Source organism: Leptonychotes weddellii, chromosome 1 (genome assembly GCF_054177405.1).
Source record: "Leptonychotes weddellii isolate Sample4059 chromosome 1, ASM5417740v2, whole genome shotgun sequence".
NCBI classification, from domain to species: Eukaryota; Metazoa; Chordata; class Mammalia; order Carnivora; family Phocidae; genus Leptonychotes; species Leptonychotes weddellii.
In genome coordinates, this window is record NC_138369.1 from 38,149,591 (window position 1) to 38,162,900 (window position 13,310).

General features: G+C 38.7%; 1 protein-coding gene across 1 annotated transcript in view; it reads left to right on the top strand.

Moving 5' to 3' along the window:
* Window positions 1–13,310, top strand: part of LOC102734275 (contactin-4) — an 805,863-nt gene that overhangs the window by 390,355 nt on the left and 402,198 nt on the right. The gene's annotated exons all lie outside the window — the stretch shown is intronic.

The following is a 13,310-nucleotide window of genomic DNA, read 5'->3' on the forward strand; positions in this document are numbered from 1 at the left end:
GAAGGGTCAGAAATAACTTACAGGGCTCCTGGGTGGCTCAGTGGGTTAAGTGTCTGCCTTCAGCTCAGGTCATGATCCGAGGGTCCTGGGATCAAATCCCACATTGGGCTCTCCGCTCCACAGGGAGCCTGCTTCTCCCTCTGCCTCTGCCTCTCTGTCTCTCATGAATAAATAAATAATATCTTTTTTAAAAAAAGAAATAACTTTTACAAAACAATTCAGATATTTGATATAAAAAACTGAGATTTGAACTTAGGTCTGTTTCCAAAGACCATATATACTCTTGTCTTATACTAGTACACTTTCTTGTTTGTCTACTATTCTAACACCCTTAAAGTACTGTGTTACTTACTTCCCCGTAGAATAAAATAAACTTCATGAGGGCAAATTGTGTCTGTCTTATTCATTGCTGTATCATATGGCATGTCATTTACTTGAAGTGTAATTAATAATTTGTGAATAATGGAGAGAGTGTAAAAGATTTTAGTCCCTTTATTTTTATAGCCTACCATTATTTGTACATTTATGTTTGCAATCTTATTTCTGCTTCTGATTAAGTAGATACAGACTCACTTTTAAGCTACTGGATATCTGATTTGGCTGTCCAAGCAATCGGCAAGCTGTGCGTAATGATGAATATACTAGTAAGCTTTACTTTCCCACTAAGTGCATCCAAGTAAAAGCTCTGAAAGTCATATGGTTCTTGCCACTTTAAATCTGACACCTAATATATTAGGTATTAAAGTGTTTTGTGGTTACCTTTAACTCTTCTTTAGTTTAGGTGATTAAAAAATGCCTGTTGCTGTCTATATATGCAGCATGCTTCATTAACAGTGATTTATTTGGGAGTTTAGCCGAATTGGCACTCTGCAGCACACCAGTGGGCAGAAGGAAAACAAACTTGAGATGGTTGCTAAGAAACCCATCCTGCTGGGATTGTAGGAGCCTTTAAAAAGTTTGCAAAGTTGACTTCCCAATACCCAGAAAGCAAGACTGAGACTGGAGTCTCTGGGAAGATTCATTTCCCCCAAACCGCTTCCATACACTCTCCTCTAATGCTCAGGAAGGAATCCAGTGTAATATGGGTTTTCCCCATCAGTACAGTGTGCTTTCCTGCATCCATTGTCTCCTGAAGCCAGATGTTTCATTCCTTGCTCATCTTCTTTTCCCAACAAGTTTACCTACTCAAAAGCCATGCTCACCTTTTTCTAGCAGAATCCCCTTATAAATATTTTCTCTTATATTCCTTTCAACAACCTTGTATCATCCCTGTCACTTTACCAAAGAGAAAGTGAGGCCAATGGAGGTTAAATGACTTGCCCAAGGTCAACAGCTAAATAGTAGAACTGGGATTTGAACCTGGCGTTCGTAATTCTAAAGCCAGTGTTTGCAACTACCATAGGGAAGGCAAAGAAATTTTTAATTTTACTTGCAAGCTATATTGATTTTGTTGTGTGTACTTGAAATGTTATGTTGAAAAGAGTCTGGGACTGCCCTTGGGCTAAGCAAGAAAGAGTGCCATACTCAATTAGTTTTGCTTTCCATAGGAATGGGAAGGAGGAGTGGAGGTGCTGTGTATTTTCCTATCTTCAGCTGTGATCTACTTTTGGTTTTGTTTTTATTGTAATGAGAGTGTACTAATATGGGAATGACATTCTTTTTTTTAATTTTTTTTTAAGATTTTATTTATTTATTTGACAGAGAGAGACACAGTGAGAGAGGGAACACAAGCAGGGGCAGAGGGAGAGGGAGAAGCAGGCTTCCCGCCGAGCAGGGAGCCCGATGCGGGGCTCGATCCCAGGACCCTGGGACCATGACCTGAGCCGAAGGCAGACGCTTAACCGACTGAGCCACCCAGGTACCCCTGGGAATGACATTCTAAAGGAAGGATGAAGTATCTGAGAAGCAGTCTAAATAAGGGGTAACACCACTGTAATTTTTTACATGCTACAATTACCTGTTCTTCTAATAAGTCTGCATTGTAACTATTTGGGAGTATTTCCACATAGCGCTTAAATATCTACACTCTGAAGTCGAGTGCATTTCAAGGGTGATGTAAATATTCTACATCTTGATGGTAGTGGTGGTTGTATGACTGCATGAGTTTTTGAAATCTCCTCAAACTTTACACTGAAAATACTGTACATGAGTGTATGCAAAATATACTTGGATAAACTTGGGGGGGGTGGCATTTAGAGTTCATGCCCGGTCCCTATTACTTAACAGCTGTAACAAAGGACAGTTTATTTAACCCTTAAAATGAAAATAGTATTGTCCATCTCAAAGGGTTCCTTTCTTTAAGAAATATTTTATTTATGTGTTGATTTATTTATGTGTGTATTTATTTATTTATTTATGAGAGAGAAAAACGTGTGTGCCATGCGCACAGGCAGGGTGGGGCAGGGGGCAGAGGTAGAGGGAGAGAGAGACCTTAAGCAGGCTCCATGCCCAGTGCAGAGCCCAACTCGGGGTTCGATCTCACAATCCTGAGATCGTGACCTGAGCCGAAATCAAGATTTGGCCACTCAAGTGACTGAGCCACGTAGGTGCCCCTAAAAGGGTTCTTTTAAAGATGATATGAGTTAATGTTTCTAAGAGACTATTACATAGTAAGTACTCTGTAGATGATGTGTTGTTTATCATTTCCCCAGTTATTTTGTATTATATTCTACAATTACATTGCCACCAACATTAATAGCTTAATCACATATGCCTTTTTTTTTTTAAGAGAGAGGAAGAGTGTATGTGTGAGCACACATGCGCAGAAGGGTTGGTGGAAGGGCAGAGGCAGAGGGAGAGAGGGAGAATCTTAAACAGGCTCCACACTCAGCATGGAGCCCAAGGTGGGGCTTGATCTTATGACCCTGAGATCATGACCTGAGCTGAAATCAAGAGTCCAGTGCTTAACAGACTGAGCCATTCAGGAGCCCCTAATCACATATACTTTTATGTTAAGCTACATACATGTTGCTTTGACTACACATGTTGTAGTTAACAAGCAACATGTTGCATTAACTACACATGTACTAAAAACTCACAAATATAAAAACTGTATATATATATAGATAATTACATAATATACATAATATATATATAATTACAGTTTCAAATACATGGCTTTCATAATAGAAGATAGGCATCATTTCCATTTGTTTTTCAACTGAATTGTAAAAGTGTTCAGTATCTGAATGTTGTCAATAAAAACTTATTTTTTTTTTTTTTTTTAATTTTTTTATTTATTTGAGAGAGAGGATGAGAGGAGAGAGAGAGCACATGAGAGGGGGGAGGGTCAGAGGGAGAAGCAGACTCCCTGCCGAGCAGGGAGCCCGATGTGGGACTCGATCCTGGGACTCCAGGATCATGACCTGAGCCGAAGGCAGTCGCTTAACCAACTGAGCCACCCAGGCGCCCCGTCAATAAAAACTTATTAAAATTGATGGATTAAAAGATATGTTTAAACATATCAAAAGTATTAAGATATGGTAGAATGTTTAGGATGAATTTGTGATAGACACTTGGAAACCTAAGCAAACAAAGAGGAAATTATTAACTCTAAAAAAATCCCAACTAATACAAAAAGGAAATAAAAGCAGTATACTCTGGGACTTAGTTGAAAAATTATCAACCAAATTAAGTGATATAACTAAATTCAGACAACAGTGGAACCAGGTATGTGTGCATGTGTTTGTTCATGTGTGTCTATCATCGGGACTGCTTGTGTAAAGGAGCTGAATTCTCATCATCAAAAACTAATAATACATTAAACCCCCAAATCAAGAAATACTAGTTTAAGCATTTATATTTAATCAAAATTAAGATACATACCAGAAAAATAACTTGTTTTCCCTGGGAAAGTAGTTACCTCCAGGGAGTAGGAATAAGTATTTAAGCTATGTTTATGTATTACTTTAATAAAAGTAAAGATTAAATAAAACTTGAACAGTAGCACAATAAGTGATTATTTAGTGGAGGCAATGAACAGTGAACGTACATTTGTGGCACGGGATTAAATTTCCAGTAATAGCATCATACATAGAATTTAATTTTTTTTTTAAAGATTTTATTTATTTATTTGAGAGAGAGAGAGAGAGCACATGAGAGGGGGGGAGGGTCAGAGGGAGAAGCAGACTCCCCGCTGAGCAGGTGGGACTGATGTGGGACTCGATCCCGGGACTCCAGGATCATGACCTGAGCCGAAGGCAGTCGCTTAACCAACTGAGCCACCCAGGCGCCCCATAGAATTTAATATTTGTTTGTTTGGTTTTGGTATAAGCGTAACTTTATTTTATTTTTTCAGTGTTATATTAGTTTCAGGTGCACAATAATAGTGATTCAGCACTTCCATACATCTCCTGGGGTTCATCGCAAGTGCCCTCCTTAATCCCTATCACCTATTTAACCCAAACCCCCATCTCCTTCCCCTCTGGTAACCATCAGTTTGTTCTTTATAATTAAGCGTCTGTTTCTTGATTTGTCTCTCTCTCTTTCTCTTTTTTCCTTTTGCCCATTTGTTTTGTTTCTTAAATTCCATGTATGGGTGAAATCATATGGTATTAGTCTTTCTCTGACTGATTTATTTTGCTTAACATTATACTCTCTTGCTCCATCCATGTTGTTGCAAATGGCAAGATTTCAGTCTTTATGGCTGAATAATATTCCACTGTGTGTGTGTGTACCACATCTTTATCTGTTTATCTGTTCTGAACTTCAAGTTATATTACAAAGCTGTAGTAGTCAGTACAGTATCGTAGTGTCACAAACATGGACACATAGATCTATAGAATAGAAAACCCAGAAATAAGCCCAGAAATAAACTATTGATGGACACTTGGGCTGCTTCCATATCTTGGCTATTGTAAAAAAATGCTGCAATAGACATAGGCCTGCATGTATCCCATTGAATTAGTGTTTTCATATTCTTTGCTGGATTATAGGGTTGTTCTATTTTTAACTTTTGAGGAACCTCTATACTGTTTTCTACAGTTGCTGTACCCCTTTGCATTCCCACCAACACTGCGCATGTGTACCTTTTTCTCCAAATTCTTGCCAATACTTGATGTTTCTTGTCTTGTTGATTTTAGCCATTCTGACAGGTGTGAGATGATAACTCATTGTAGTTTTAATGTGCACTTCCCTGATGGTAAGTGATGTTGAGCATCTTCTCTTGTGTCTGTTGGCCATCTGGATGTCTTCTTTGGAGAAATCTCTCTTCAGGTCTCCTGCCCGTTGTTTTTTGGGTGTTTATTTGTACCAGTTGTTTTACATATTTTGGATACTAACCCTTTATCAGATAAGTCATTTGGAAATATCTTCTACCATTCTGTAGGTTGCCTTTTACTTTTGTTGATTGTTTCCTTCGCTGTGCAGAAGCTTTTTATTTTGATGTAGTCCCAATAGTTTGTTTGTTTTTTTCACTTTTGTTTCCCTTGCCTCAGGAGACATATCTAGAAAAACGTTGCTATGGCTGATGTCAAGGCGGTTACTGACTGTGCTCTTTTCTAAAATTTTTATCGTTTCAGGTCGCACATTTAGGTCTTTAATCCATTTTGAATTTATTTTTTTGTATGGCATAAGAGAGTGTCCAGTTTCATTATTTTGCATGTCCAATTTTCCCAGCACCATTTGTTGAAGAGACTGTCCTTATCCCATTGGTTATTCTTTCCTGCTTTGTTGAAGATTAATTGACCATATAGTGGTGGGTTTATTTCTGGGTTTTCTATTCTGTTCTCTTGATCTATGTGTCTGTTTTTGTGCCAGTACCATACTGTATTGATTATTACAGCTTTGTAATATAACTTTAAGTCCAGAATTGTGATGCCTCCAGCTTTTCTTTTTCAAGATTGCTTTGGCTATTTTGGTCTTTTGTGGTTCCATACAAATTTTAGAATTGTTTGTTCTAGCTCTGTTAGTATTTTGATAAGGATTGCATTAAACGTGTAGACTGCTTTGGATGGTATAGACATTTTAACAATATTTGTTCTTTAAATCCTTGAGCATGGAATATCTTTCCATTTCTTTGTGTTGTCTTCAATTTCTTCCATCAACATTTTGTAGTTTTCAGAGTGCAGGTCTTTTACCTATTTAGATAGGTTTATTCCTTAGTATCTTAATATTTTTGAGCAGTGTACATAGAATTTAAAAGCAGTACATCTCATACAACTTTGCTGGATGAGAACATGGTGTAATCTGAGAAATAGATGTCTCAAATAGCTTTGGTGATGACAAAGCCATGGTGACTACCATTCATTTGACTAATTATCTTCCAAATACACAACTGTTCTCTGATATGATGATGCAAGTCACGCCTTCATGCATCCTTAGAAGCAGTCTACTTCACTCTCCTCTTTTACTGGTGGAGAAACTTGGCCAGCAATTAAATAACAACACTGAGCCAGTAACCCAGTTATGCTGAATCTCGATTCAGGAATCATTTGAAATACCACAGTGTAATTATTGGGATTACTTCAGTTTTTTGAAAAATGTCTCCCCAGTAGCAAAGTGCAAAGGTCCAACACCAAAGCAGATTAAGGTTTTATAAGGAGAACGTATACTGGGAAAGTGATAGTGGATATATATTCTAAGAAGCTAATTAAAAATTTTTGAAAATTAGTGTATAGAAAGAACTTTCTTGGCTCTCAGAATGTATAAATATAAATATATATAAATATATCCTTTAGTGACTGAAATGATGAGATATTGGCTTGCTTGGTTTTTAATCCCTCAGGATATCTGCCGAATATAATTATTGTATTTCTGGTTAGAATTGCCACAAGTGGTAGACACTGTTTTGTCCAGAAAAGCCTTTAAATATGGGGAAAATTGTCCACTTTAACCCACCCTCTGTAATTCTTCAATGTCTTCTCTAATGAGGTCTTATGATGGAAATAGAGTCCAAATCAGCTCTTGGGCAGGCAAGTACAGTTTAAATAAGAGATTCCATCTTATGCATATCTACCTCTTGGTAAATAGGTGGTATTTTCCAAATGTATTATCCAAATTCTTTATAACTTTTCTTCTTCTTTTTTTAAAAGATTTTATTTATTTATTTGACAGAGAGAGAGCACAAGCAGCAGGAGTGGAAGAGAGAGAAGCAGGCTCCCTGCTCAGCAGGGAGTCCAATGCAATTGGGGTTGGGGGCTCTATGCGGGGCTCCATCCCAGGACCCTGGGATCATGACCTGAGCTGAAGGCAGACTTTTAACCAACTGAGCCACCCAGGTGCCCCTCTTTTATTCTTTACACTGTTCTCCTTGTTCTTAGAAATGCTTGGGACAAGCAATCCAGTGAGAGAAACCAAGCAAAACACATTTTCTCACCATTCCTAAAGAAGACTTTTTGCAGTCTCCACAGAAACAGGGAAGACATCAGGGAAATAGAAATAGAAATGTGTCTCTTCTAGTACATAGAGTAAAAAGTACAGGAGAAAATCTAGTAAGCTAATTTGATTGACTGATATGGTAAGAATTTTCACTCTTCAGAAAGAACCTGTAGGCCAGCTACCATAACCATAGGAAGTATACATTATATATACTACTCATTTGACATATAAACTAACTTGTATAGCCTGTGATCTTTTCTACCTGCTGAGTTGCTGTGCCCCTGTGGCCAGAGACCTTGACCTTGACTCTTTTCATTCTTCATATTACCATTTGTATAATGGGCACTCAGTAAATATCTGTTGACTGATTGAAATTTAAGATTTGACTTTATGCCATTTTCCCTTGAAATGATTGGCAGATTGCTTTCTAAGGAAGCCACATTTCTCTCTTGCTTTCAGTTTTGTTCACTGCTTCCCCACCATTGTGATTGACTGCACACCTCATTAGCTAATTGTAGAGTTAAAAAATGCTCAACTATACAACTGGGAAATGTGGATGATCCTTTTTAAAATTCCTGCCTTAAGAATGGCTGCACTCCAAGGGCACCTGGGTGGCTCAGTCGTTAAGCGTCTGCCTTGGGCTCGGGTCATGATCCCAGGGTCCTGGGATCAAGCCCCACATCGGGCTCTCTGCTCAGTGGGAAGCCTGCTTCTCCCTCTCTCACTCCCCCTGCTTGTGTTCCCTCTCTCACTGTGTCTCTCTGTGTCAAATAAATAAATAAAATCTTAACAACAACAACAAAAAAGAATGGCTGCGCTCTAAATAATAATTAGTAAGAAAACAAATGTTCATGTTGCTCTTACACTTGGAGGGAAAGAACTTATTCACATTTGTACTGTCACAAGATTTGTGAATTAACACTAGTGATAGGTAGCTTTCTGACTAGATCTCAGCTCAGAAACTTTGCATTATAAATATGATGCAGATTCTGCACCATTACTTGCTGGCATCTGGCTTCATTTCTGCAGAAGGACAACGTGAAAAGCAGAGTTAGAAAATAATCACCATCAGAACTTTATGTCATGCTTTAAAAGACACATAGGTTTATTTACATTTCTGTCACTGTGGTAGAAAAGAGCACAGGGCTTGAAGTATGAAGACATAGATTTTGAGTACTGGCTCTATTGATTTCTAGACATTTGACCTTGAACAACTTCCACAGCCTCTCACAATCTAATTGCCAAGGCTATAATTTTATAGAGGGTAGTAATGCCTGACCTTCAGGGTCCTTATGAAGGCTAAATAAGAAAGGAATGTAAAAGCACATAGTATGTCCACAAAAGATGTTAGTTACTTTTGTTCTTTCATTTACAAACCAACTATTGACTGCCTAGTCTGTGTCATGCACTGTGCCAAGCCTCTTAAATATCAGTGAATAAATCAATGATTACTTACCTTCATAAGGTTTAAATTCCATTTGGGAAGAAGATTTTAATCTCCATCTAAACAGTAATAATGACTAATATTCACTTTCAAAAAAATGTCAATTGACCTTTACAGCACATTTGTGAGGAAGATAGGGCTCATGCCATGATCCCCAATCTATAGGCAAATATGTTTACAGAGGCTAAATGGTTTTCCCAAGTCTGATAACTTTGGCAAAACCAGGAAGAAAGAACTCACTATGCTTGATTCCAAATCCAGTGTTTTTCCAAGCTGCCTTGAGGCCTTGAAAATTTTGCTATATGCTGGAAGTATACTTCGTAATTAGAAGTGTAGTTAAGTTGTTGACCAGAGGAGAAAAGCAAGAAAGGAAAACAGATATCCTGTACTTCTGGGATTGCATTTAAAGTACATCCCCATATACGTAAGTCAGTTTTTTTTTAGGTCCTTTCCCTGTTCAGAGTCCCTCTCCTTGTCATCTTAGCCTTCAGATTCAAGTCCAAATTTTTTAATATACATTCAAGGCAGTTTGGATATCAGGCCCCTTGACTTAGGCTGTGCTGTGCTATTTTTAACAAGGATGGCAACTAAGTATCAAAGACCTGTCCTCAGTGCGTTCCATAATTTCTCACTAATTCTTTCACTAAGCCTGGAAGACAGGTATTATTGCCATTATTTTACAAATGAGCCATGTAGCTAAGGAATTGGAGGTCCAGGATTAGAGCACAAGTCTGACTCTTCAGACTTTGCTGCTTTCGTTATCTTGTGTTGCTGTAACTTGAACACTCTTAAGTTCTCAGCTTCATGTCTGTGTTTTCCTTATCCCCTTGGCTTAGAATTTCCTTCCTCCCTCTTATTTATCCTTTAAACTCAGATCAACTGTTTAGGGCCATTGGAGAGCTTTCTTGAAGCCCCTGCCCCACTGCCCTATCCCCAATTCAGTTAGATGATGTTCTTTTACATCCTCAACACCTTGTACTCAATAGACTTTTTTACACTCCTTGAACTGAATTACAATGACTGCTTTAGTCCCCTTGCTTGTCAAGCCAACAGTGAGCTCCTTGAGGACAGGGCCCTTAACCCTATTACCTCTGCACACCCAGCACCATGTACTGTTTGTTCCTGTTGCACAATAAGCAAATCTACTTATTTGTTAAGCTGAATTAGAGCTACTTGGATACCAGCAGCATTTTAATTTAGCAGAGTTCTAAATCAAATAATGATATGATCAGATCCTGCATGTAGGTTCTTGGAAATCAGGACTCTTAAGGGAGAACTGAATCCTGCTTTTTCCTTTCTTTTCTTTTTTTTTTTTTTTAAAGATTTTATTTATTTATTTATTTGTCAGAGAGAGAGAGCACAAGCAGGGGGAGTGGCAGGCAGAGGGGGAAGCAGACTCCCTGCTGAGCAAGGAGCCCGATGCAGGACTTGATCCCAGGACCCTGGATCATGACCTGAGCTGAAGGCAGAAGCTTAACTGACTGAGCCACCCAGGCGTCCCATGAATCCTGCTTTTTCTTAAGTACTTTATAGGGAGGTCTTTAGTATTACTATTAATATCAGAATATCAAAATTGTTCGAAGGGTTAGAGGCTAGAGGAGTTTTGCTCTGTTTAGCATTGTGTAAAAATATTCTGAGAGTTCTCAGTTAATCTTCTTCTGGCTCAGCCAGAGAAAGCAACCAAGTCCTCTTTCTTTGTGTGGCCTCCTCTCTAGGATTTACGAGTCTAATTCTTGGACAAGGTCTCAAAGTTAGTGCTGAGTACACTATCTTTTACTATAGCCACCTTAGGATAAACCAGGGAGAGCTCTGAGCTGCAGGGGAGATCTATTACCACCATAACTCTTGGCTCATCCTGGAGCTTTCTTTCTGGCTTTAGTAGAAACACTGAAATTATGAAACTTTGTATCTTGCACCATGATCCCACATGAGATTCATGAATCTTCAGCTCCATACAGAAAACCTGGTTCTCTGACTACAACTGCCCACTAGACAAATTACTATCAACGACCCCATTATTTCTGATTAGTAGAGGTGAACCTTACCTTACCTGAATGTAAATAAGTGCCAGTAAGGTTCTTGAATTCCTTCATCCTTAAAAATCTACAGCTCTTAACATACACTGTAAATAGCATCATATCATGAATTAAATCTTTATCATGAAATTGGATACATTTCCTAAGCTAATTTTAATTGCTTCAAGAAATTGCTTAACATTGTAGATCAATCCCCAGGTCTGAGATGACATTTCCCTCACAGAATTAATTATTAATACCCTGATCATTTGCTTAAGACATTAATAGTTTTCATTGATCAGCACATCCTGTTTATCTAAAATGGTCTAATCACCATGCATGTTAGAAAAGTATCTGAACATATCCAATTAGAAATGCTGCCTACTTTCAGCTACATCAGCAGATCAGAAGTTAAGAGTCCCTTTTGTCTTCACAACATATTAGTCTAGCTTTATCAGAAACTGAGCTATTTAATAGCACAAAAGAAAGATGAGTTCTCTAATGATGGTTCTTCACCTTTATTAGCTTCCTGGTAGGCGTAAAGGCTTCTCAGTGACCACACAGTATAAATTAATGCTAAGAGCCCTTGATTAATGAGCTTGTGTTATTCCATGTTTTCATGTGAGCCTGTGTTCCGTCACAGTGTTTTCCTTATAAGTAGGAGTGAGATGAGAAACCCCAGGTTATTATCAGGATAAAAATATTGGATGTACAGTAATAATATCTAGCATTTGTATGGCACTGTATAGTTTTAAAAGAGGTTTCATTTACTTAACAAGAAGGTATCCTTGAAACAATCTTAAGAAGGAGGGAGGATCGGGTAAATACCCAGTACCATGCAACTAGTTATAGCCAGAATTGTAAAGAGAATTTGAGTCTCCCAGTTTCCTAGCTTTAAGTCTCCCAGTTTCCTAGCTTTCTCCTTTGACTAAGTGATAAATAGGTGGCATCCTGCTCATCCTTTAAATGCAGTGGGAACTCTTCTCCTTTATGACATCTCCCAGGCCAGAAAGTCTCTTCCTTCCTTCACAATGGCATATTGTATTGCAGTTTTATGAAGTGTGGGTAACTGCCCCTATAGGAGTAGGAGATCCTTTAGGCTAGACCTGGTTGTCTGCGTTTTGGCAGGTCCAGTGCCTCACCTAGTGTCTGGAAAGCAAAAGGTGCCCCATCTATGCATGAATACATGGCTTGCTGGCAGTATGGAGGGAGAAGGGGTGGGTAGATGAGAGCAAGTGCAGTCCTAGTTCTGTTTTACTAACGTCATGGTGCAGACCTTTGGCACCTGACGTTAATTTGACATTGTTTGGTTCATACATTGTTTAAGAAAATATTTTGAACTGATTTCCAATATTTAAAACTTGGTAGATTTTCAAAAATACAATAATATTTAAAAACTTTCTTTGAAAAGTTGTAGGTTGTCTTGCAACCCTGGGTCTGTGCCCCCTATGTTAGCCATCAGCTTGAGCTAAGGAGCACCCACCCGCTCCTTAGCCCACCAGGACATTGATTGTGTTCTCCAGAGTGACCCGTTTGTCCGCCTACTTCACTCATTCACTTGCTTTGTAGCCTTTGGAATACAGCCCCTTTCTTTACAACAAAGTTCTCCTATTTTATTTTTTATTTTTTATTTTTTATTTATTTATTTTTAAAGATTTTATTTATTTATTTGAGAGAGAGAATGAGATAGAGAGAGAGAGCATGAGAGGGGGGAGGGTCAGAGGGCGAAGCAGGCTCCCCGCTGAGCAAGCAGGGAGCCCGATGCGGGACTCGATCCCGGGACTCCAGGATCATGACCTGAGTTGAAGGCAGTGGCTTAACCAACTGAGCCACCCAGGCGCCCAAAGTTCTCCTATTTTAAAGATTTCTGGATAATGGAAGAATTACTGTTTGTTTTTCTTTTTTAATTTTATTTATTTATTTGACAGAGAGAGAGAGACAGCGCGAAGAGGGAACACAAGCAGGGGGAGTGGGAGAGGGAGAAGCAGGCTTCCTGTGGAGCAGGGAGCCTGATGCAGGGCTCGATCCCAGGACCCTGGGATCATGACCTGAGCTGAAGGCAGACACTTAACGACTGAGCCACCCAGGCGCCCGAAAAATTACTGTTTTTAATCATGTTCTGTATTTGTCCAAAAGAACCTAGTAGTCAGCTACTCATAGATAGTAAGATTTCTCCCAGTAGGCACTGGAGCTGCACATTTTATTGGATTCTAGAGATGAAACACAGAGTAAGGAAAAAATGTTTAAATTGATAGAGTAGTTATAATTTCACCACGTGTAACTCCATTCTAAAACTTGGGATTTTTTCCATGTTGACGTTTTTAGTGTATTATTAATTGGAAAATAAATAAGAACAGGGACTGGAGACTAAGGGATTGGGTAGGACCTTATTAAAAAAAAAAAATCCATTCCCCTGCCTTTGGTTTATATCTAATCAGAGCTGTTCTTTCTTTCACTCAGTAGCCACAGGGACACACCAGTTCCATTCCCTGCCCAAGTATTATTTGGAAGGAAAGGAAAGGCAGCTTCTTTGC